The sequence below is a fragment of the Podarcis gaigeae genome (genome assembly GCF_964106915.1).
Source record: "Podarcis gaigeae genome assembly, chromosome: Z".
Lineage (NCBI taxonomy): Eukaryota > Metazoa > Chordata > Lepidosauria > Squamata > Lacertidae > Podarcis > Podarcis gaigeae.
In genome coordinates, this window is record NC_139691.1 from 21,199,093 (window position 1) to 21,225,035 (window position 25,943).

At 44.3% G+C, this 25,943-nt stretch overlaps 1 long non-coding RNA gene across 1 annotated transcript in view; it reads left to right on the forward strand.

Moving 5' to 3' along the window:
* LOC310836799 overlaps window positions 1-23,968 on the forward strand; it is a 46,885-nt gene extending 22,917 nt beyond the window's left edge. Inside the window, exons 3-7 of the long non-coding RNA XR_014560196.1 lie at window positions 14,639-14,786; window positions 19,850-19,987; window positions 20,948-21,856; window positions 22,094-23,051; window positions 23,877-23,968. This is a non-coding gene — a long non-coding RNA (uncharacterized lncRNA). The remainder of the gene's footprint in view (window positions 1-14,638; window positions 14,787-19,849; window positions 19,988-20,947; window positions 21,857-22,093; window positions 23,052-23,876) is intronic.
* Window positions 23,969-25,943: the final 1,975 nt, after the last annotated feature.

Sequence of the window (25,943 nt, forward strand, 5' to 3'; positions counted from 1 at the left end):
CATGATCCATTGCCATCCAGTGTGGTGGTGGTGCATTGGAGTTAATAGAGGCTCAATAAGCTCACACCAAGAAGCTCATGAACAGCTGCACATTTTGTCCATGGCGTGGAGCTGCACACTTAATGTTTTATGGCAATATCATGAGCAATAGCAAGCAAAACCACTAGGGTCATGTTATGACAAATAAAAACTCCACAGGAGGTAATCATAGTCAAGACTCCTAAGCTAACAAATGTCCCCTTACAAAATTATCTTCTAAATATACCCCAGTGAAGCCTCTTCTGTCCAGCAATGCAGCCACACCAAGAGAGGTGAGTGGACTTTTGGCATATTCCAGAGTATGTAACTTACCAACCATATTGTGTTTTGGTCAAAACGCAATATGTTTGGTCACAGTTTTCAGGATAGATGAGGATGAATCTGTCGTTGCCAAGTCCTTCATCACTGACAGTTAACTTTCTTTTGCATTCCCTATAAGAAGCAAGCACCCCTCTTCTAACTGCCTCAACAGACCCCTCTCAATGGCTAACTATACAAACAACACTAAGGTCATTTGTCAAAATGGTTGCAATCCCCACCCTGCAGGCATCTGCACTCAAAGCACTGAGGCTGGGGAGTGAATTGAGCTGAGGGATATGATGTTATTAATTATTATTTATTTGCTGCATTTATATCCAATCTTTTTTCTCCAAGGAGTTCATGGTTTGTTTCCTTGTATATCATGATATATTACTTGATTAATTTTTAGGAAAGGCACAACTGACAAAGTGGTCAGCTTCACCTGTAGACTGGCAGTTTTAAGGGAAAAGGTTTGTGGGAATGATCAGTTAAATTCTGCCTGGTTTAAATAATTATTAAATAATTATTTTAACTGTGTAATGTATTTTATTTTGTCTTATGGATCTCGGTTTTTTCTAACTACACAAATAAATAATATTTGTATACCTAATCTATGGCCGTTGAAGTTATAGAGAGGCAACCCAACAGTATTAATGAAGGCAGGCTATAATATATTTTGCTTTTTCTATAAGGACAAATAAAAGTTCAGCTGGATCAAACCAAAGGCCTCTCTTGCTCAGCATTGCATTTCAAAGTTGATCAGGGGGCCTAAATTTGGACTTTTTGTAGGGTTGTCATGTGTCTGGAATTTCCTGGACATATACAGAAATTAGAAAAAATGTCCGGGAAAATGCAGACATATGGCAACCCATGTCGGCAGTGTTGTTTTTGGCAATTTCCCTCAAAAACTTTTATTCCAATTTATTTTATTTTCTGCGAATTTGGCCAAAGAACTAATCAACTTTGGCCAAAAAACTCATCAACTTTTGCCAATAAAAGCTCAACAACTTTCCTGCCCAGATTTTCACTGTTTGGCAACCTTTTTGCAATAAGGAAAGTGTTGGGGAAATGTGCTGGGAAGCATGGGATGGCACTTGCTTGACACGAGGGATGGGGAAGAAATTCAGTTCCGTTCACACTTAAAGGTGGGCTTACCTAATTTGCACTTTCTGAATCAACATGCAAAGCAAAACAAAAATGTCCTTCCAGTGATTTCCGGCTTATAAAAAACCTTGTTATGCCCTGTGTGAAGAAGTATTTTCTTTTATCTGTCCTGAACCTTCCAACATTCTGCTTCATGAATTGTAGTGTTTGTGAGACAGGGAGGAAAACTCTTCCCCGACCACTTCTTTATGTTATGCATAATTCTATAAACTGCCAGAAAGGGCCCACTCCATGCATGCAGGGATCTGCAGATGAAATGAAATCATGACTGTGCAGAACTCCATATCATGTTAGAAGCTCCTGCAGGTGCATCACTTTCCACGATTAGGGTCCCCTTTCATACATTCCACTGAATGCTGAAGTGAGAAGCATGGCTAACTTATTGCCATTATGGGGTTGTGGGCTGCTGACATTGGGCTCATCCATACCTCCATTTGTTCTGTGCCTAGAAAGCATGGGTTTGAGTGGTTTTCCACTGGTGCTCATGCCTTTCCCCTTGGCCTTTATGGCCTGCAGAGTCCTCGATGCCACTAGCCAAAGACCAAACCTAAATAGGTGGTGGGGGGGGGGGGGTTTCAGGGTTTTTGTTTTGTTTGGTGCATGAGTTTTTTTGGGCACTGTTGTAAATAAAACCAAAAAGCCCTTCTATTTTATTTTCAGACTTTCTCCTGGGAACAGTTCAATTACAAAGAATGTTCCCAGGCAACTGAGCTGGTGCTACCGATTATGGAAAAGGAGAAACCCGCCTTAGATATCTCGTCACTGGACACAAATGCCTGAAGCACACCAAAGGGAGAGCGAGTGGCTTCCCAGGAAGACAAGTTTTCCTGACTATCTTCTCTGTGGCTTCTTTCTTTCTTTCTTTCTTTCTTTCTTTCTTTCTTTCTTTCTTTCTTTCTTTCTTTCACATTCACAGTGAGAAAAAGAGGGGGAAATGCCACACCCACTTTTGCTTCTATGCCTAAAGGTGCAGCGCCCCCTAGTGTTTGGAAGATTTAGCTTTCCTTGCCACATTTCTGTACGAGAGTTTTCTAAAAAGCTATTGGAGCAAAAGCAACCTTTAAAAAAGAGTAGCTCAAATGTAATAGTTTCTGCTGCTTAAAAATGCTGACCTGTATAAACTGCAGAAAAACCAGGTTTGACACAAGATTATCAATTGATAAGTCAGCTACTATAGAAGCATTTAACTACTATAGAACAGCTACTATAGAAGAATTTAACATCATACACAATTGATTAAGGGCAGTATATAAATTGAATAAACAACAACAATAATATACAGCTGTGGTCCAACAATTTTTTTCTTGGTAAATTCAGAGTTACCCACTGCTCAGAAAATCCAGAAAGAAATCTGTTTCTCTTCTAAAACTATTTTCATACAATTCCTGAACACATTTCTCTAGATTTTCAGGTGTGGACAGTCCCCATTAGCCTGTTTCATCTTTCTTGCTCCATGAGAAACATTAAAATGCAAAAGACTATGTCCTAGAGCAGGGGTAGGCAACCTAAGGCCTGGGGGCCGGATGCAGCCCAATCGCCTTCTCAATCCAGCCCGTGGACGGTCCGGAAATCAGCATGTTTTTACATGAGTAGAATGTGTCCTTTTATTTAAAATGCATCTCTGGGTTATTTGTGGGGCATAGGAGTTCGTTCATCCCCCCCAAAAAAAATACAGTCCAGCCCCCCACAAGGTCTGAGGGACGGTGGACTGGCCCACGGCTGAAAAAGGTTGCTGACCCCTGGCCAGCCACAGTGGTGTGCGTGGCAGCAATGGTCTGATTCCTAAATAAGGTGCATCTTCCACTTGTCCTTTCCTTGAGGCAAGCATCAGCTGAAAAAAAGCTTTAATAGAATCTTATTAAAATGAAGAAGACAATGGGGGAAAGGATGATGGGCTAGATGGGCCATACGCCTGATCCAGAAGGTTCTGTATGTTCTTCTGTTCTTACCGCTAGGAGGGAACAACTGGCTTTAGGGTCCAGAAGTTGTGAATTCTGATATCAGATATTCAGAGACTGCACAAATATTAATCACCACACATTTGATGCTTCTATTTGTTAGCTGATTATATTTAATGCTAAGATTTGATATTTGGTGATATTTGATAGTTGGTGCTAAGGCAGTATTTGGTGGCTGGCACACACAAATATCCTGCATCAGATAATTGTATGCAATAGCATTTGGTATTTGACAGGTTGACTATTTGAGAGCTTCCTCATTTTAAACAATCAGTAGATGCCAACAAGTCTAAGTAATGCATTAAAATTTCCAAGTAAAAACTCACATTCAAAAATTAGCATTTGGACTTCCTGTTTAAAATTTTAACCAAGAAGGAAACTTCAGAACATACTCTGCTAGTGAGGTGAAGGGCAATTAAGAAGAAGAAGAAGAAGAAGAAGAAGAAGAAGAAGAAGAAGAAGAAGAAGAAGAAGTAGTAGTAGTTAAACACATTAGCTTCTGTTATTTTTGTATTTTGGGAAATTTTCAATGCATGCAAAATAACGTCCAAGAAACTTACCGGTAAGTTCTTATCCCAGTTTACCATTCGTATAGAAGGCAATAACAGAAAGGTTTTATAATGTGAGAGGAGTCCTCTGTTTTCATTTTTAGCCCTGTACATTATAAAGCTGTACCACTCGGTTGCAAAGGTGTCATTGTGCTTCAAGCCTTGTGCCAATTTTATTTTATTGGTCAATTTTCCACATGTGCTGTTTGCTGCACTTTATCGTACCCATCAGTCAGACAAGCACCCTTCAAGTTCTTCCTCTACCTTGTTGTAATGAGCTGTAAGATAGTATTATCTCCCATGAAATGACTGAGCATAGCCAGAGCTGGATATTTTGAGGTGTTTTGTCTAGTAATGGCAATTATTTGAACGAATGCTTCCTTCCAGACCTGAGCCACTCTCCCACATGTCCGCCCCCTGTGTTAATTACAGCTTCACATTTTGCAACCTCTTCAACTGTTTGGTGCCCAAGTGGAGCGACGATGGGCTTCCGGTCAATTTTGTTGCTGCTTATGGAGGGTGGGGGCATAGAGGGGGAGGCAGTAGTGAGGCCAGTGTGGTGCAGACATACTGGGAAAGCAAATCCGGTGTTCCTGTTGGTACATTTGCATCATCCAACCTTCCCACTGGCTCACCCCTCCTAGTAAACAACATTACAAACTTGAGGTCTGGTGAGGGACACTTGCCTTACCATGCTGTCTGCAACTTTTTAAAACTGATGGCTAGATGCTGAGGAGGGCCAATAAATGTGCTGAATTTTGGCAAGATGGAGGCCCTGTGTGTGAATGGTTCTCAGGTGCAAGAGATAGGTCAATTACCTGTTCTGGACAGGGCTGAAGGATTTGGTATATAGCCTAGCTATGCTCCTTGATCCATCTTTGTCACCAGTGGCCCAAGTAGCCTCAGTGGCTTGGAGTGCTTTCTAACAGCTTCCGTTGATATACCAGCTTTTGGCAAGGATAGCTTGGCCACTGTGATTCATGTACTGGTAATCTTGGGGTTAGATAATGACAGCACATTCTCTGTGGGGCTGCCCTTGGAAGCTGAAACTAAGGCAGAATGCCATAACTAGGCTGCTGTTAGGAGTAACCTGCTGCCAGCATGTAACATCACTGTTGAGTGATCTTTGCTAGCTGCTAATTAGCAACCAGGCCAAACTTAAGTTTTTACTGTTAACGTATGAAGTCTATAATCACCCTAGCAATGTTCACCTGAGATACCACCTTTTCTCATAAAATCCTGCTTAAACCTTTAGGTCATCAAGTGATACCCTCTTGTGAGTATCACATGCCACTGAAGTTCATTCAACGAGCACCTGGGACAGAGTTTTGAGTACAGTAGCCCCAGTGCTTGGAGGTTCATGTGTTTTTTTTAAAAAGAAACTAGTTCTATAAGTTCAAGTTCCGCCTGTCCAAAAAGGAACTGCTTCTAGTTGAAGTTTGTACTTTTGCAAAACAAAACTGTTCAGTTTACGTTCATCCAAATGAACATTTTTAGTTCACAATAAGTTGCTGCAAACTTATTTACTGAAATATACGATTCAAAAGTGTAAGGGGGTCATACACAGGTAGTAAGAAGCCTGACAGACAGAATGTCAACAGGTGAAGCTTTCTCCATTATTGCATCTCCATAGCAGCAAAGGCTCACTCTTTTTAATTTCTGCCTGTCACACAGCTGTTAAAGACACAAAGCATCATTCACTTTGTTATTAGACCCTATCTTTCTCACTGCAAGTGGCTCTGTTGGAAGGGAACTCTCTCCCTCTGATGTCATAGCAACAGTGATCAAGTGACTAAGTGCCGTTAACAACAACAGCACCTCCATATCTGCCTAACAAGCTTTAGAAAATTGCCTCAACATTTTGCTTTCTAACTTTCTTTATAAATAAGAGTCCATGGCTGCTGCTGGAGGATGAACTAGAAATTATTCAGTTTTTTACCTCAAAATGAACTTAAGACACCTTTAGTTCACCCAGTAATTATGGGAATTACTTTCAGGTGTAGTTCAGATATTTTTTAAATACTTCACTGAACTTTATTCAACCAAAGAAGTTTGTTCCACGCAATGGGTGGCATTCGTTCTTTGAATATACTCCCTCTGGAAATTTAGATGGTGGCAAAAATTTGTCATTTTAGGCACCTCAATACTTTTTTATTCAGGCAGGCATTGTTGAATATTGTCCCTGTTGGCTGTAGTACAGGTGGATTTATATTTGTATTTTGTATTTATTTCTTTTTTGCACACTGCCATGGTGTTTATCAGCTTGTGGGGTCGATTCACGAAGCCTACAGAAATAAATAATTAACTAGAAGATGTGTTTCCTTAAGAGGGCATAAAAATGTGTCCCCATAGCCTGAGCTAGGCACAGCCCTGGCCCCTTCCTGGCCCCCTCCCTCTCTGATTCTGCAGCAGCTGAAAAGCATAGTGAGCTATTGAGGAAGAACCTCCATTGCCACAGCGGATAGAAGCTGATGCAAAGCCCCAACTGTCAAATCTTGAGCAAGACGGTCCACCCAGGAGGAGCTGAAAGCCCAGCGGTCAGTCACTTCCCCCTGGCAATGACTCTGCAAGCAGAGGGAACAGTGTTGAAATGTTGTCTTGGTTGGGGAAGACAAGTGGTGGCAGATAAATGACACATCCGCTGCCTCTTCACAGGCAAGAGGGATAAACACACAAATCTATAGGGCTGGCCTGTGACAGATACTTTAGGAGCTTCAGGAGGGGCTGATAAGCTGGCCTTTGCTTGTCACCAGCCCCCTAAAAACTTTCTGTAGCTACAGGTCTGCTTCATGTTGCGCGCACACCCTATAACAGGGGTGGGAAAACTCAGGCCTAGGGGACCAAATGCAGCCCTCCAGGCCTCTCAATCTGGCCCCAGGATTACCTCTGGTGCCATGCCCTTCCCTAGGATTCATGTGTTACCATTCCCGCTCCATGCTGTTCTCAAGTGCTTTTCCCTGGCTAGACTATGTGCTTGAACAAATGATAGATTACTTGTTTACTGCGCTCTGTGCTCTGGTAGCTTTCAGGTTGGATAATTGTAATGGACTAGATAACTCAGAAATTCCCAGCTGGTCCAAAATGCAACAGCTTGATTACTGGCTGAGGTTGTATTTAGAATTCATAAGACCCCCTGTTCTAAAAGAGCTGCATTGGCTAACTGTTCATTTCCATGAGCAAGTCAAGATTTCTTGCGTTAATGTTCAAAGCCCTAAAAGACTCAGGCCCCAGTTATCTGAAAGGACTCCTCATCCCCTACAGGCCCTCCTGAGTGTTAAGATCAGCATAGGGGCCCTTCCACTAATTCTACCTCCCTCGGGTGTTTTCCTTTTGTGGGGGTGCGGGGTTGTCCTGGGAGAGGGCCTTCTCTGTGGCAGCCCCTATATTGTGGAATTCCCTCCCCACAGAGATGCGTCTGGCTTCAGAAATGCCAGACGCCAGATACCGTATTTTTCGCACCATAGGGCGCACCGGACAATAGGACACACCTAGTTTTAGAGGGGGGAGAACAAGAAAAAAAAATCTCTCCCTCTCTGCCCAGCGCCCCTTCAGCGAAGCGGCAGGAGGTGCTGCACAGAGAGGGGGAGAATTCCCCCCCTCTTGTTTCCCCCCTCTAAAACAAGGTGCCATTTAAGGTGCGTTCAGACGCCTTCAGGCAGCTACCTTGGAAGCCTGGAGAGCGAGAGGGGTCGGTGCGCACCGACCCCTCTCCCTCTCCAGGCTTCAGGTACCTTTCGACCTGCTCTTTGGGGCTGGCGGGGGGAAGCCCACCACCAGCCCCAAAGAGCAGGTCGGGGAGCAGTGGAAAGGCGCGCAGCTATAGAGGCTCCTGCCATAGCCACATGTCACCTCTCCAGCCGGGAGAGGGTCATGGGGGGCTTCTTTAGCCCCCCGCGCTCTCTGCTGGCTGGAGAGATGGCGCGCGGCTATAGAGGCTCCTGCCATAGCTGCGTGTCACCTCTCCAGCTGGGAGAGGGTAAGCGGGGCTTCTTTAGCCCCGAGCGCGCTTTCCCGGCGGGAGAGGTGGTGCGCGGCTATAGAGGCTCCAGCCAGCAGAGGGTCGCGGGGCTATGCTGTCTTCGCTCCATAGGACGCACACACATTCCCCCTTCATTTTTGAAGGGGAAAAAGTGTGTCCTATGGTGCGAAAAATACGGTATGTGTGTTTTAGGGCCCAACCTATCCCTGTGATTGAAATATAACTCTTTTTAAATTTTAATTGTTGTGACTTGCCCTGGGATCTGCTGGTGAAAGGCAGTGGTAATTCTAATAATAATAATAATAATAAATTTTATTTATATCCCGCCCTCCCCAGCCGAAGCTGGGCTCAGGGCGGCTAACAACAGTCAAAATAGTTCAACATTCTAAAAACATTCATTATAAAATTAATTAAAATCAAATTAATGGCAACCATCAAGCAAAATTCTGTGTAGGTTGCCAGAGGAGGGGGGTCAGGCTGCGCCCTGACCAAAGGCCTGGTGGAACAGCTCTGTCTTGCAAGCCCTGCGGAAAGATGACAGGTCCCGCAGAGCCCTAGTCCCTTGTGACAGAGCATTCCACCAGATTGGAGCTGCGGCTGAGAAAGCCCTGGCTCTAGTTGAGGCCAGCCTAACCTCTCTGTGGCCTGGGATCTTTAGGATGTTTTTATTTGCAGACCGTAAATTTCTCTGTGGGGCATACCAGGAGAGGCGGTCCTGTAGGTACGAGGGTCCTAGGCCGTATAGGGCTTTAAAGGTTAAAACCAGCACCTTGAACCTGATCCTGTACTCCACCGGGAGCCAGTGCAGCTTGTATAGTACTGGATGAATATGATCTCGCAGCGAAGACCCCATAAGGAATCTCGCCGTGGCATTTTGCACCCGCTGGAGTTTCTGGGTCAGTCTCAAGGGCAGCCCCACGTAGAGCGAGTTACAATAATCCAGTCTGGAGGTGACCGTCGCGTGGATCACAGTGGCTAGGTCAGGGCGAGAGAGATAAGGAGCCAACTGAAGAAGTGTGTATCTGAAGAAGTGTGCATGCACACGAAAGCTCATACCAAGAACTAACTTAGTTGGTCTTTAAGGTGCTACTGGAAGGAATTTTTTTTGTTTCTTCTCACCATGTTACCCACCAGGACAGATGTGTCTGAACTTGCTAAAAAAACCCAACATACCTCCCAACCAAACAACCATTTCCCCCAAAACTCATTTAAAAATAAAATTAAATAAAATTGGGTGAGGCCTTGGTGGGCCCCGAGTGGGTGTCTACTGGTGTTACTGGTGCCATGTTGGGGTGCCACTTACAGTTTGTGTGAGGATTTGGGGGAGGTTATTATAGGATGGGTGCTCCCATAAATTAGTACAAGGGTCTGTTTTTTTACAGCATGCAGATTACCGTATTTTTCACTGCATAAGACGCACCTGACCATAAGGCACGCCTATTTTGTAGAGGGGGAATGCAAGAAAAAAAATTATTTAAAGGGAGCGCTGAGCAGAGCCTGTATGCACCCCAGGCTTTGCTCAGCTCTCCCTTTCATGTGGAGCGTGTGTGCGGCACTTGCAGGCTTTTCCCCGAGGAGGAAGAAGCCCCCAAGAGCTGCGCAGTGATCCCTCTTGGTGTTCTGGCTTCTGGGATAGCTGTGCAGCCTGCATTCACTCCATAAGACACATGCACAGTTCCACTTACTTTTTAGGAGGGAAAAACTGCGTCTTATAGAGTGAAAACTACAGTATGTTGTTGCCATCTCCACCTTCAATCCATATGTACTGTGGGGCAGGGGATTCACATGGTTGGATTTTTTTTTTAAAAAAATGTTGCTAACTACCTCTTTGTGATGTTTAAATGACCCATTTACAAAACTAAACCCCTGGGCACTCTAAGTGGAAGGAACTATGTGCAATTGTGATGTTGTGTTTAGTGGAGGATGCTTTGAAGGCCGTCCAGAGGCTAGAACTCTTCATAACCAAGGTCTGTAACAGTTAGTTGGGGTTTTCTTATCACACCCGTCTCATATGAGAAGCAGCTAAGACTTCACAGTTCCTTTTTTTCAGGGGGGAAAAGAAGATGCTTAGAACTTTAAATAAAGATGACAAACACATAATCATCAAGCAGCAGCAATATCCTCCACTCATTACATTTTTAAATAAGAAAAATGAATCTTCAGTGTCGGCTGAAGTCTGAAAACAAAACGGGAGGATATAGGAGGCCCCAAGACACTTGCAGGTTTATTATATCTGTACATTCACAGAAGACAAAGCTGTTAATGGCTACTGGTCCTGATGGAGCGTATGCTCTACCTTCATGGTTGGAGGCAGAAATGCTTATGAAGATCAGCTTCTGGGAAACACAGGAGGGCAAAATGTTCTTGTGCTTGAGTCCTGCTTGCAGGTTCCCCACAGGAATCTTTTTGGCCACTGTGAAAACAATATGCTGGATTAGATGGGCCATTGGCCTGATTTAGCAGGACTCTTCTTAAGTTATTTTTTATTTTAAAAAATTTAAATTCATTTTTAAGATATATAAACAATTACAAATGCAACATCCTGAAAATGTAAGTCTTCCCCACTTCCCCAGTGTGGAACTAGTTTTATACACAATACAGTATCCATTATGTTCCAATTTCTGACGTAGATGTACAAAATCATTAAACAAATGCGCCGTTCCAGTGCATTTCTGGAGGGCAGAAGCTGTGTTCAATTGATTGTACAAGGTGAATAAAGTCAGAGGATGTTGCATAAAAGCAATGCTCATGTTCCCTTTCAGTGTTCTTGTTGCAAAGTGACAAGTTTGTCCATAGGTATTATGTCCCAAATCTGTGCAGTCTGGGTTTCAAGGAGGTCCACATCAAGGCACTTCCAATGATTTAGTGATTACTACATTTGCAGCAGTTAACAAGTGTTAAATTAAATCCTTATTTATTAAATTGCAAAATTCTAAAGTTTGTTAATTAATCAGTACCAATTTCAGGTCCCAGTAAGATATTTTGTTTCAAAATCTGATTGATCAAATGTTGTACAGTACTCCATTACATCACAACACAGCTGCTGTTGGAGAAAGAGTAAGTGCAGAATGTCGGAGGAACACAGGAACTCACTTTGTAACATTTAGTTCTCTGTCTTTCTTTCCCTCCACACTGAACACCCTAAGGAATTGCTAGAAGATGCCCAGAGTATTGGTGGTGTTATGAAGCCCAACAAATTGCCATGTTTGTTTCTAATTTAGCAGAAACTTAAATCCTGGTCCTTTTTCAGTCATCACCCTTCCTTCACATCAGGGGTTCTTATCTTTGTCTACCATCTACAGTGGTGCCTCGCAATACGAAAATAATCCGTTCCGCGAGTCTCTTCGTCTAGCGGTTTTTTCGTCTTGCGAAGCAACCCTATTAGTGGCTTAGCAGATTAGCGCTATTAGCGGTTTAGCGGCTTAGCGGCTATTAAAGGCTTAGCGGCTTAGCAGCTAAAAGGCTATTAGCGGCTTAGAAAAAGGGGGGGAGCAAAAAAAATCCCAAGACTCGCAAGACGTTTTCGTCTTGCGAAGCAAGCCCATAGGGAAATTCGTCTTGCGAAGCGCATCGAAAAACGGAAAACCCTTTCGTCTAGCGGGTTTTCGACTTGCGAGGCATTCGTCTTGCAGGGCACCACTGTACAATTGTGCAAGTGTGCAAGCATGCAAATTCACTACTTATTGTAAGGAGGAAGAGCATTTGTTTGTTTGTTAAATTTCTATACTGCCCTTCATCTGAGGATCCCAAAGTAATTTATAAAAACACAGAAATACATATCATAGTAACAAACAAAAACAATAAACAATTAGCCAAAGGCCTGGAGCCTCCCTAGGGAGAGCATTCCACAAACGGGGAGCCACTGCAGAAAAGGCCTGTTCCTGTGTTGCCACCCTCCAGACATCTTGTGGAAGAGGCACACAAAGAAGGGCCTCAGAGGATGATCACAGGGTCCAGATAGGTTCATATGGAGAAAGATGGTCCTTGGGGTATTGTGGTCCTGAGCACAATCCCTGACCACTGGCCACACTAACTAGGCTTGATAAGAGTTGGAATCCAGTGACATCTGCAAAATTTCAGATATTTAGTAAAATGCACTAAAAAATGTGCATGTGCATGCTGACTTCTTTTTAAGTTGCAAAGTGATTGGAGGGCTTTCATTGGGAATAGGGGGGTGTTTCCTAACAACTCTCAGTGCCCTTAACAAACTGCAGTTCCCATGATTCTTTGATGGGGAAATCATGACTGTTAAAGTGGCATAAAAATGCTTTAGATCAGTGGTTCCCAGCCTTTTTGGTATGGCAACCTACTAGTCCAAATTCACTTCATATAGGGACACATTCATTTAAAAAAATTAAATGATGCATACTTTTGGGGTAGTATCTTCCTTCTGTGCAGTCTATTTTTAAATAAACATTATTTTTCTCCATTCCTCTTTCATTAAACACTTGAAATGAAAGAGGAAGACTACAGCAACCACATTCTCAGTGAATCTACTGCTTGTTAGCAATGGATGGGAATAGTTTGTAGGTGATGAGGCAAACCTTCATTGTGTGTGCGAGAGCACAAGGAGGGCCAATGTAATTATGCACCCACACTAATTAAGTTCTGGTATAACCCATTGCAAGTTTGCTTTGGGCAGTGGGGAGAGCAGGACAACCTGTGCCTGGCTTTCAGCTGAATCATCAATTAACAACTAAGGAGAGAAGGAAAACTTCAGTTTTTTGGCATCTTACTTTCCTCCATTAAAAATGAGTATGAGGGAGCCAGCTGAACATGCTTATTGAGTGCCACCATGATCCCTTAATGTTCAGGGAAGTTTTGAATGGCTGATGTTATATTGTGTTTTTAATATTTTGTTGGGAGCCGCCCAAAGTGGCTGGGGTGGCATATAAATAATAACATGATTATGATGACGACAATGTTTTACTGTGTGATTTAGAACCTTCCCACCTCCAGCCCCCCACCATATGAGGAAGTCTATTGGAATTCAAACTTCAATCAGAGAAGCTAAGCCTACATTCCATTTTCCACTGTTATGTCTCACTGCTCTAGAGAGACAACACACTGAAGGATCCCTACCACCACACAGTTACAAGAGCTGTGGCACTTGAGCGAGTGTTTGAACTCAAAACATGCAATTGTCTTCTCAACCTTTCTCCTGAATTTCAATACGAATATTGCATTTTACATTATGATTTTCGCCTTCTCTCTGAGAACATTTAAGAAGGAAGTTGAGTCATGCTGATATTCAAACTTCAAACGTTGAACTGAGTCCTGAATACGCATGCCAATTTTAATTCTAATACCCTGATATTCAGCTGTGATAGGGTTTTAACAAGCAAATTATAAGTAATGCCAAATAAGCTAAGCCAAAGTCTAACTCGGCTGGTTAATGAACGAACGCTTAAAAGGATTTTTTGTTTAACTCTCACCTTTTCTCACCAAAAGTGGATTTTGATGTGTATCAGCCACACCAGATAGGTTCACTGTCTCTTGGGATTGTTGCTCTACAACATACACTGGCTCACATGTCTTTGCTGTCATTACATGGTGCTGGACACAGACCATGTGTCGCTTGTCATGTTGACTTCTGTCTGCTAGATTCCTGAGTTTTGGCCCTTCCCCCAAGTCCTCACTGTTCCTTGACCGTGTTCAATGCAAGTCCCATGGTGATGTTTCCATTGAGGTGATTAGCATGAGCGTTACCAGCCATCAAGTTTTCTGGTCCTAGCCACTCATGCACACCAAACAGCATTGGTCATTCTGTCTTGACCAAATGCTTCTAGAAACCTAACCAAAGCAAGCCAGAAATTCAAAGGGCAATTTTTTTTGGAAGCGGGGTGGGGGCAATGGATTCACTGCCTAGGACCCACTCAACTGAACAAGCCACTTGAATGGCACTCAGTGGGATGATAATGGTTTCAAGGACATCACTGAAGCAACATGGCCTCCAACAAGGATCTCTTGGTATGCTGGGTGGGGGGTGCCCTGTGCAGATGGTACAGTGTGCTGCCAGCCACTGGCCATGGCAAACTCTCTTGGGCCAGCTCCAGAATCTCCCCTAGCTCTAACACCACCACCCTTTCATTTCTTAAGCCTTGCTTTAAATGGTTTGCATCTCACAACATTTTAGTTCGTACTCAAAGGGCTTATCCACAGTGACGTTTTGTTCTGCTCTTTCCAGGCACAGGTTTGCATTTTAAAGTTCTGCGTCCGAGTGCTCTTTCAGAACTTTCCCTGCATAACCCGCTCAGTTGGAGCAAACACCAATTCGGGTTTTCTGCAGATTGATGTTTGCTCTGACTGAGTGCTAAGGAGCGGGTTTTCGTAGGGAAAGCTCAAGAGCAAAAAAGAAAAGAGAAGGGTTTGTGCACTCGAACACAGAGCTTTAAAGTGTGGACCGTGCCTGCAAAGGGCAAAGAAAAGGTAAATGTGGATAAACCCCTAGCTGCAGGATGGAGAGGACATTACTTAGAAATGCAGTCCTAATTTGGTGTCAAGTGGGAGCAGCTGGTGGTGTTTGCCACACAGTTCAAGACAAGAAGCTGCTTGCTTTTGCAGCAATATTTCTCAATGCTGACATGTTGTCACTTCACATCCAGATATTTCCTGTCATCTAACCTCAGCTTTATCTTCCCCATTTTCAGCTTCCTCTTGAAAAGAGGAGAGGCCCCTTCAAAACAAGCCTCTGTCCTGCTCGGAGCTGCATTTGCTCCTCTTCTGCTCTGCTGGAAGGGTGCTCCTCAGCAGGTGGAGTGGGCTCGTCTTACCCACTTCGCATGATCACAGGGACAGGTAGAGTATGTCTGCATAGCTCTGCTCGTTTGGGTGCTTCAAGAATGGGGGGGCAGGGGGGGGTTACTGCAAAAACCTTTATATTGCAAACAGGTTTTTGAGGGAGATTGCTACAGATTTTTTTTTAAAAAAAATCATATTCTCCCTAGAAAGTGTAGATCAAGATTAAAAAGGGTGGCGGAATACAAACTGGTATTTTGGTGCCAATGACTGTGTGGGCACTGCAAACAAACAAGCGAATTTGCACACATGGGGACCTATGTTCTACCCCGCCTTTCCAAGGCAGTAATGCTTCTGAATGCCAGGTTGCTGGAAAACACAGGAGGGGAGAGTGTTTTTGTGCTTGGGGAGTCCAGGCTTCTCATTGGGGCATCTGGTTGGCCACTGTGAGAGCAGGATGATAGACATTGCGGATGTTCTGTGAATGTGCCAGGCACTGTAGAACATATCCTTTGTACTGTCCATTGTACAACCAGCTATGTCCATTGTACAATGTGTACTATCCCTTTTTTGGGTAGTCTAACATCATGGCACAATGAAAATATCCGATTCTATCTGTATGATATTAACCCGGAAGTAACTGTGCAAGGGTGACTGAGTTTTTGTCAATAGTATTTCCTAGAGTGGTGAATGGCACTATTTAGCAGGCAGAAATCCCAATAAAAATCCTCGTCATTATATACAGTATTTTACCTGGCTGTTTATTTGTATATATTTTAAAATTTTAACCAAGATCTGTAAAGCTAAATCTCAAGTTGCCTGATTTATTCAATGGTGGCTATCTAGTCTTTTATATATTGAATGTGTTTGGATTATCAATGTATTTGGATGATTTTATGATTTCATTGTTTAAACTTATGCCAATAAAGGCTAATAATAATAGTAGTAGTAATAATAATTATTTTTATATATGGATGTTTTATGATGGCCTGGAAGCTGTACGCCAGCTCCCTCGGCCAATAAAGCAAGATGAGCGCCTCAGCCCCAGAGTCGGTCACGACTGGACCTAATGGTCAGGGGTCCCTTTACCTTTTTGTATACTAATAAAGGTTTGGCAAAGTAAGTAAGCCTTAAACAGTATTGTTCTCTGAAAATTTCAGCTGCTACTTTTTGCACTATAAAGGTACAGCTGCTGAGCTGATTGAAAAGTTGGCAGCCCTCTTCAGAGAGATTAGTGCCTCCCAGACAACTAGCTGCTGGTGATCTTTACTAATTGTGCTAATAATTACCCAGTATCTAGCACTGTTAAAACAAAAAAAATTCCTTCCAGTAGCACCTTAAAGACCAACTAAGTTAGTTCTTGGTATGAGCTTTCGTGTGCATGCACACTTCTTCAGTGTATACGTGTATCTGAAGAAGTGTGCATGCACACGAAAGCTCATACCAAGAACTAACTTAGTTGGTCTTTAAGGTGCTACTGGAAGGAATTTTTTTTGTTTTGACTATGGCAGACCAACACGGCTACCTATCTGTAACTGAAATTTAGCACTGTTGTGTGCTTATTTTAAGGGGAGGTAAATGTACTGAGGGTAGATCACAGAGATAGTATGAGAAACTTCGAACTGTCAAACACCCTATCAAAATGGTATTGCTTTTAACAGTCTCCCTCCCCTGCTTGAACTTGAGGGTTCTTGTCGAATGTATCTTTGTTCCCCTTTTCATTTATTTTGGAATTAAGATGGAAGCATGCTTAAATCAAGATTATTATTAACTTGTTGCATTTATATCCCACCTTTTCGTCCAAGGAGCAAGGAGTGACTGCCCAAGGTCACCCAGGGAGCCTTATGACCAAGTGGGGATTTAGAACCCTGGTCTCCCAGGTTGTTGTCTCACACTCACCACTCTGCAACACTGGCTGTAAGGATTAGTAATCCTAAACACATTTACTAATTCAGAGTAACTCATGGGATTTGTATCCAAATAGGTTAGGCCAATTTTGAGTCACACAAACGACTCTTGCATTTTAAAACAAATTGGTCTAAACTGAGGCATTTTCTTGCTTACTTTGTGTGTGTGTTTTTTAATTTCGGAGACTATAATGCATAAGTCCTCAATTCAAAATGCCAGGAAAACTAGTGATTGTTTGATAGTTCCCCAGAAAGCGCCTCAGGCCAATCCTGGAATGGATTTTTTTAAAACAAACAAACAAACAAACAAACAAACAAACAAACAAACAAACCAAACCATAGAGTTGGAAGGGACCACAAGGATCATCCCTTGCAATCTTTTACCCAACATCCTGCGAAATTACAAGTCTCATAGAATAATAGTATTGCAGCATTGGAAGGGACCCTGAGTGTCATCTAGTCTAACTCTCCTGCAACGCAAGAATATGCAGCTGACCCATACAGGGATCGAACTTGCAGCCTTAGCATTATCAGCATCACACTCTAACCAACTGAGCCATCCAGGCTCTACCGACTGAGCTACCCCAGCTCCAGTCTTAAAGGGGGATATTTCTTTCAGAAACAACCCCCAGCTTGTTCTAAGCATAGTATTGGATTGGTGATCATTTTTATTTGCCTTAAAAAAAAAAATACAAAATACATATAGAAGTAGGAGAGCTGTGTGTCTCTCTTCAGTTGTACAGCTGAGACACATAAAAGTGTTAGACAGTGGGCACAATCCAACCAAAACCCAATGGCTGCGGCTAACAAGTCAATTGATTCCAATGGGTAAGACTAGGTTGGTTGCAACCTCAAGGCTTATAATCGCATGGGCTTATTTGTGTGTTGGACTTCAGCCTGGTAGACCAGGATCCAAATCCTCACTCATCCACATGAAGATGACTGAGCGACCATGGGCCAGTCACTGTCTCTCAGCGTACCCTACTTTGCAGGGTTGTAGTGAGGATTAGATGCAAAGGTAGAACCATGTATACTGGCTGGAGCTCCTTAGGAATGGGGAAGGCCTGATAGAGTGGATATATTTCAACAGGAGTTACCAGCAAACGTTTGTTGCTGGATCATGTATAGTATCTTTCAATAGAAATGCATCACGTTTTCAAGCTTCATAATACTCTTTATAAAGGGGGAGGGGAATCATGCACCACAGATCTGAAAAAAGAAGAATAAATATTGCTGACCTAATCATATAGATCATGTTTTAAAGTAGCCCAAAAGTATCTAGACCAATCAGAAAGGCACAAAACCATGGCATTCTGCATCTGAAAACTTAAATAGTCTCTGAAATAGGCCCCTGGTGGCTATGACATGATCCTCCCCAAACAATTCTAGAAAAAGAGGTGCTGGAATTCACCACAAACTTCTCCCTTGTTCTCTTAGAATGACAATGTCGCCCACCTGAGAGGTGCCAGAACTGAGCCCCTGGGAGCTCCGGCTGAAAAAAAAATCCCTTTGTAAATCCATTTAGTGCTTTACACTGTTGCTCTCAGAGGCTACAGTTGTCAAACCACTTTATTTCACAGTACTTGTTAAAGCCAGCAGTGTTCCTTCAGTGACAAAATAATGCTTTCAAGATTCAAGTGGACATTATCCAGCATGCAGGTTCAGTCCCCAGGAAGGGCAGGGAAAGGTCCCTGGTCTAAAACTCTGGAAAGAGCTACTCCTTTGTGGACAATACTGGGCTACAGGACCAATGTCCTGACTCTGTATATGGCAGTTCCTAATGCTGCTAATTACACATCCATGTAAAGTGAAGTGCGGTATGATCCACTGCATGCATACTCAGAAGTAACTCCCAGAGTATTCAGTAAGGCTTACTCACTAGCCAGCAGCCTAAATTGTCCTGGAAATGTCTGGCACTATTTCATGGTTATTAATAAAAAGCTAGAAGAAGATAGAACTGACTGCTGAATGCTTCTTGCTCTGCAGGGGCGTCTTACCCATAGAGGCTAGTGGCACAGGGCGCCGGGGCGCCAAGTTCTGGAGGGTGCCAGGGAAGAGGCGGAGGCTGGATGCTTGCCGCCCTCACCCGCCTCTTCCAGCCCTGCCGGCAGCGCTGTCATCCCTAAAAAACTCTGGGAAACGGGGGGCAGGGGGGCAGAGGGAGCTTTGCACCACAGCCCTGGATATTCTTAAGACGGCCCTGTTGCTCTGTCAGTCTCTCACACTAAATGTGCCACATATAGGTGTCTCTGTGTGTATGTGTTTAACATTCTGATGCAGTGGCGTAGCGTGGGTTGTCAGCACCCGGGGCAAGGCAAGTAATTTGTGCCCCCTAACCCGTGGATTTGCGCCCCCTAACCCGTGGATTTGCGCCCCCTAACCCTAACCCCCAGATGTTGCGCCCGGTGCGGCCGGCCCCCCTGCACCCCCCACACTACGCCACTGTTCTGATGACATGCAACTGTTGCACCCTCACAGAATGGTGAGCTTTGGCTCTTTGCTTGTGAAACAGTGTGCATGTGTTGACATCAACAGAGGACAGGATTCCTGTTCCTTTTGTGCAAAAGAGGGAAGTGTGATCAGGGGCGTGACTTTTCTGTCCCTCTGCTGCTCTGTCTCAGACCAGGCTCATCCAAGTTCCCACTTCCACAAGCCGACAGACTCCTCATAATGAGCTTGCTGCAACACACTTGAGTTTTTGGACAAACATGACTGAGTGGCTTCCAATAAATATTAGAATGCGATAATGCTCTGCATTGTTAAGAGTGTCACTGTGGACCTGGGAGAGACTAGGGTTCACATCCCCACTTGGCCATGAATATCACTGGGTGACCTTGGACCTGTCACTGCTCCTCAGCCCATCCTACCTCACTGGGTTGTTGTGGTGTTGAAGAGAGGGAGATCTATATATGCCACCTAGAGAAAAAAGACGAGCTATAAATGCAACTTTAGGGGTTGTTGTAACACATGAACAAGATGGGTGAATAAGATCAATTTGTTTTCATTGTTACTGTTCACAAAGAAAGAGTTCACTTTTATTGTATCAACAGTCAGGTCAGCTTTAACAGAAAAAGAGAGAGAGAGAAACTCTCTCTCTCTCTCTCTCTCTCTCTCTCTCTCTCTCTCTCTCTCTCTTTCTGTGTGTGTGTGTGTGTGCGTGTGAGTGAGTGAGATGGGAGAGCAGGTGCATTTATCTTCCAATTTCAATTTTTTAAGTCAGATGACCAGGCACTCTTATACAACATCTGAGAGCAAGAGAAATGGGGCGGGGGGAGAGCACCCATTTTATAGACAATTATCTGCAGGGCTTTTTTCAGCTGGAACTCGCCGGAGCTCAGCTATGGCACCTCTCAGGTGGGTACCTTTGCCATTATAAGATTATAAGAGAACAAGGGAGGTGTTTGTGGGGAGTTCCGGCACCTCTTTTTCTAGAAAAACAGCACTGATAAAAGCTCAGTGCTTAACAACCAGATCCACACAGTAAGATAATTAAAAGTTCAGGGTCACTAGGAGGGCTGAAGAGATTAGGCTTCCATTATGGAACACAAACGATGCTGCTTTAAAGCATTATCATGAACCAGTTCCTAAAAATAAAATAAATAAAATAAAAAAGAAAATTTAACCCTGTCTGGGAGACTAAAGGGTGTTTGGTAGAGGCTGTAGAACTTTCTGTGAGTTATGGAGAATATTCTGAGACAAAAAAGACTTCTTTCTGGATGCCTAAGGTGTTTAGTAGAAGGAAAATTGGAACATTAGGACACCCTACAAACTCAGACACCTGGGAAGAAGTCTTTTTGTCTTAGCTCTGCCAGCGTAGTTCATGCACTTGTTACTTCAAGACTGGGTTACTAATACTGAGTGCTATGGGCTTTTAATAAATAAAAAATAAATTTAAAAGACTGGATTACTACAATGCATTCTATATGGGGCTTCACTTGTGCTTGATCCGAAAGCTACAATTAGTGCAGAATCTTGCAGCATGGCTGCTGATGAGAATGAAGCCTTGTCACCTGCGTTCAGAGTTTGTTTGCTACTGGACCAAGTTCAAAGTGTAACTTAATAGTATTCAAAGCCCTTAACAACTTGGCCAGTTTACCTGTGATGTAACCTTATCCCATACATGCCCACTCGCCCACTTCAATCGGCTAAATTGGCACTGCTACAGGTGCCACATAGTATCTGCTGCATATTTGTAAAAAACAAAAACAAAATGTTTGTAAAAAACCTCAAGTCTACTTTGGTTCTCCTTTCCTGTTCTCTGGTTTCCATCAAAACAAGCCTTTTCTGGTCTTGTCTTTTCTTCCCTCACTTTAGGGTGCTGCCTGGCCAGATATAACGCCACCAGTGTTTCCTGAGTGCTTCTCTAAATGTTCCCTGAGGATCTGCAGTGCTTCTCTCCGTGTATTTGACAAGCTGAGTTCGACACTCAATGTGGCAGAGTGTCAGTTTGTCAAATATGCAAAGTGCGGCATTTGCCCAGCAACGTTGAGCATCCAGCAAGTCATCACAGGACCTCTCCGCAGAGCAGGAGTCATTGCTGGCAAAGAGGGATGTGGAGAGATCTATGAATAGCAGAGTTTGGTATTGTTATGAGTTTGTGGGGTGTGAGATACCTAAGCTATTAGATCAAATAAAAGTTAGAATTAATCAAGGTTTAGGGAGTTAAACTGTGCCAAACATTGAAGCCCTGGATGCAGTTTATATTAACATGTATCCCAATATGATGTTAGGTGGTTTGTTCAAATGTTTCCAGATGTTTCTAGCTGACTTTGTGGGGGGGGGCATTGCTAAGGTTTTCTGGATGTTTTTATAAATGGACCATGGCCATGTTTAAATGTTGCTTCTTTTATATTGCACTAGTTGTGCGGAGTGGAATTGGATCACAATATTCTACTTCATGCATTTATGCTTTGAAGAAAAGGTGAAGGTCCACACCATGTTTGCAGGTACATCATGAATAGGAAGCTCAGGCTGTACTGTGTGCGCCTGAGCACACAAACACACAGGCAGAGCCCTCTGTATTTTCTGTAGCCACAGCTGTGACAGCAAAGCATGGTCTCCATCAAGGCCAATGTCAGCATTCCAAGATCTGGTGCCCACCAGAAATTTTTGTGCTCTCAATCCCATCAGCCCCAGCAAGCATGACCAGTTGTCAGAGATGATGGGAGGAGCTGTAGACCAAAACATCTGAGGGGCACCAGGTTGGGAAAGGGTGGTCAAAGTGTAAAGGTCTGATTAGGGGAAGGATTTGCTGAATTGATTTAATTAGAGATTGGAATATAGGAAGGGGAGGTATGAGGAGGTCAGGAAAGTAAGTTTTATGAATATATGGGATTGAAATTATACTTGTTATTGTATGTGTTTTGTATGTATGTCTTATTGCTTGTCTTTTTGTTTTTTCTATTTTATATAATTTTTTTGAAAACTTTAATAAATATCTTTTTTTAAAAAAACACAAAGTGTAAAGGTCTGTTGTGTGAACTGCTCCATTTCCGTTGGTTCAACAGACTGAAACAGCATCAGTACAGTGGTGATAGTTATTGCCGTAATGATATTCTGAAATGTTTGCATGCACTTAAAAGATGCTTCAAAGTGTATTCCATGTGGCAATGGATTTATTGTGTGACGATGTTGCAGTCAATGTTGACACTACTGACTGAATGCACAAAGGTGGGGGGAACTGGATTGTGTCCATTGCCCTCCCCTCCATATCTCTATTTACCACAATATCCGAAAGAAATGGCTTGGGATCCAAATACTATTAAGAGCATTCTGCTCTTAAGACATTCTGCTACGGCCCAGTTCTGAGGGTCTCTCTTCTTGGGTGGAGATGGCTTTCTTGCTAAGGGGGGGCCATGTGGAATTGCATCACTAAGGAGGTATGGTTGGTTCTTCCTTTGCAATCTTTTAGGACCTAGTTAGTACGTTTCTGTTTATTCAAGCATTTTAAATTTGTACAATTCCTCAGGCTGCCTAATAACTTTAATTTGCTGTCATTTACTATGGTTGAATAATGTTAGAGTTTTATTGTGTAGTATTAGGTTTTAACTAATTTATACTGTTAAAGATTTTGGGGGACCCCACTAAACCCTAGAAATTAATAAATGGTGGCAGATTATTTAAAGGGAAGATTGCAGGCCAGTGGAAAAGGCCAGGCCAGGCTTCCTTTCCAAGACAGGGCCTCACATGACAAAAAGTGTTGATGGCCCATCAAAGAGGAAATTTGGACAGACAGAGGTTGCCATTGTGATGGGGTGTGTATTTGAAGTGACAGAAAAGGGGAGTATTTAGGGCAAGGTGTGCTGGGAAGAAGAAGGGGAAGAACAATGAGGGAGATCCACCTTGGGCAGGTTGGCTGAAGGCTGGCTGGGAAAGATGTCTTTGACTCCAAGGCTGCACTGCTATGGGGAACAAGCCAGTGGCGTAGCGTGGGGGGTGCCAGGGGTGCCGGCCGCACCGGGCGCAACATCTGGGGGGGCGCAAGTCCAGAGGGAAGGGACAAGTTCCTTCCTCCGCCGGGCTCCCCGCCGCCACCGCCAGCCTTGCGCCCTAGCGCGCGCGCGCCCGCCGCCGCTGCGGCTGCGCTCCACTCACTGCTCGCAGGAGGAGCAGCCGCTGCAGCAGCGCCGATGCCGCCACCAACGCCTGGCCGGGCACGGGCAGCCTCCACACACCCCCGCCGCCGCCATCCCCTCGGCCCAGCCACAGGCGGCGGCTGCTTCTGCCGACTGGGAGGGAGGAGCCAAACCCTCCGAGAGGAAGCCGGCGGGCGGGCGAGGGTCTCCCGGCGGAAGGGGGCGCCGCTGGCTCCGGCTCTCAGTGCAAGCCTCAGCCGCGGGGGGGCGGGGGCGACGGGTGAGGACGGAGCGCGGCTGGAAGCCCCCGGAACCAGGCTGGGGGGAGGAGAGGCGCTCGCCAAGCCCGGATCTGGAGCGCCTCGGAGCGCCCAAGGAGAGGAGAGGGCGGAAAGGCGCCCGAGGGGAGGGGGCTTCGGCTGCCTCGGCCCGCGGGGGCTCCGCAAATAATAAATTTAATAAATTCCTGCTGAGCCTTAAGGGGGGGGTCCTTGGTTCCTTCACTCGCCCCCAGCCCCAATGGCGTAGCGTGGGGGGGTGCAGGGGGGCCGGCCGCAACATCTGGGGGGGCGCGCTCACATTCGAGTGCTAAAATACAGGGGTTAGGGGGCGCAAATTACTTGCCTTGCCCCGGGTGCTGACAACCCATGCTACGCCACTGGAACAAGCTATGTTTGAGATGACTGTGCTGTAAGATCTGGACCCTGCCCACTCAGACTGAAGTTGTAAATAGGTGAATAAACCATATTTCTTAAAGCTACAACAGTCTCTGATGTGTCTAAATTCTCCAAAGGAACACACACCCTGGGGGAGTTCCTGGAACCCCCCGGCTTGGGAGCCAACTCCTATGGGCAGAGGTCCCTTCACCTCCCCCCAATAAAATATTTGAGAGTGCCCCCTCAATTTGATGGGTGTTGCCATTCAAATGGTGTGTATGCTGCATCTTTTGATCAATTATACAGGTCAGGGCTTACCTGTCATCCCCCCAATATTTTATTTGAGCTGGCACCCCTGCCCCATGGAATCTTGCTACTGCTGACAGAGAATGGGGGTGGCACCCAACTTCTGTAAACAATACTTTATATTGTTGTTGACTGCCCAAGAATGTGTGATGATTGTTGGTCTGAAAATGTTTTAAAACTGAATGAATGAATAAGAGAGCATCTGTGTACATAAAACAATATGTATATAGAGTCTCAAACCCACACTTGGGCACCCTGCAAAAACACACACTCCTGTTTGTTTGTTTGTTTTTGTTTGTGTCTTTCTCTTTCTCTCTGGGTGGGCCAATGCAGGATTATTCCTAGACCAGCTATCCATTCTTCCATTCCTCAGTTCCTGGCCCAAGGGTTGTTTTTTTTTTAATGGAAGCCAGAGTTTCACAAATCGTGCAATTAGGGTTTACCGTATTTTTTGCTCTATAAGACTCACTTTTTCCCTCCTAAAAAGTAAGGGGGAATGTGTGTGCGTCTTATGGAGCGAATGCAGGCTGCGCAGCTATCCCATAAGCCAGAACAGCAAGAGGGATTGCTGCTTTCACTGCATAGCAATCCCTCTTGCTGTTCTGGCTTCTGAGATTCAGAATATTTTTTTTCTTGTTTTCCTCCTCTAAAAACTAGGTGCGTCTTGTGGTCTGGTGCGTCTTATAGAGCAAAAAATACGGTACCTTCTGTGTGTCCTAAATACTTGACTTCCAAACCCAACTGTTACATTTTGACTACTGAACAGAAAACACATACATGCCAAGTGAAAAATTAAGCTAAAGGATAAGATATGCCTTGATATATGAAAGGGGTAGTCAGTCCAGATGTTGCTGGACTCCTAAGGTGATGCAAGATCCTGCTGTTTGATCTACTCATAGGTAGTCAGTGTAGCGCCCTCCAGAAGTTGTTGGACTCCAAATCCCATCAGCCCCGGTCAGCATGGCCAAATATCCATGGATGATAGGTGCGGTTCAATCTCTTGCGGTTCAATCACCATGCTGCTTATTTGTGAAGTAGGTGCTCAAGTTCTTTAAGGGGGAATATCATGTCACATTTAAAGCCCGTATTAGAAACAAAGCTCAGTGTTTATTTTGCTGGCATTCATCTCTGGGTGACAGACAGCACCTTCTCCCAAACATGACTCCCTGTCCCTTGAAACCTACAAATGGAGGGTGCTGTTCTGTGCCTTTTTTTACCCAAATGGAGCAGGATTTTGCCTCCCTCAGAGAGCCAAATGGTCATTTCCTTGGCTAGTTTTGACCTGTCTCTGTGCAAGAGAATCTCTTCTCTGGGGACAATGGGTATTTAGAGCTTCCACACCTGATGATGGAGTGTGTGCGCGCACATGGAAGAGACAGGGGTGGGGGTGGGGGTGGAATTTAACACTCCTCAACTAGAATAGTGAAGAAAACAGAAAGACTGAAAGCTATCCCTTCCCCTCACATCTCGTCTGGAACTGCAGCAGGTAACAAACACCTTCTTGCTGCTAATGTGAGGATAAGGAGGGAGACTGGTACTTAGTTCCCACACCCTTTTCCCTGCCCAAACTCCTCCCCTCTAGGTTCTTCCCATTGCAAGACTCCCTGAGGCTCTATCCCAGGGGTAGGCAACCTAAGGGGATTGAGATGCAGCCCAATTGCCTTCTCAATCCGGCCTGCGGATGGTCCGGGAATCAGCGTGTTTTTACATAGCCCACGGCTGAAAAAGGTTGCTGACCCCTGTTCTATCCTTTATCCTACTTCTCCTCAGATG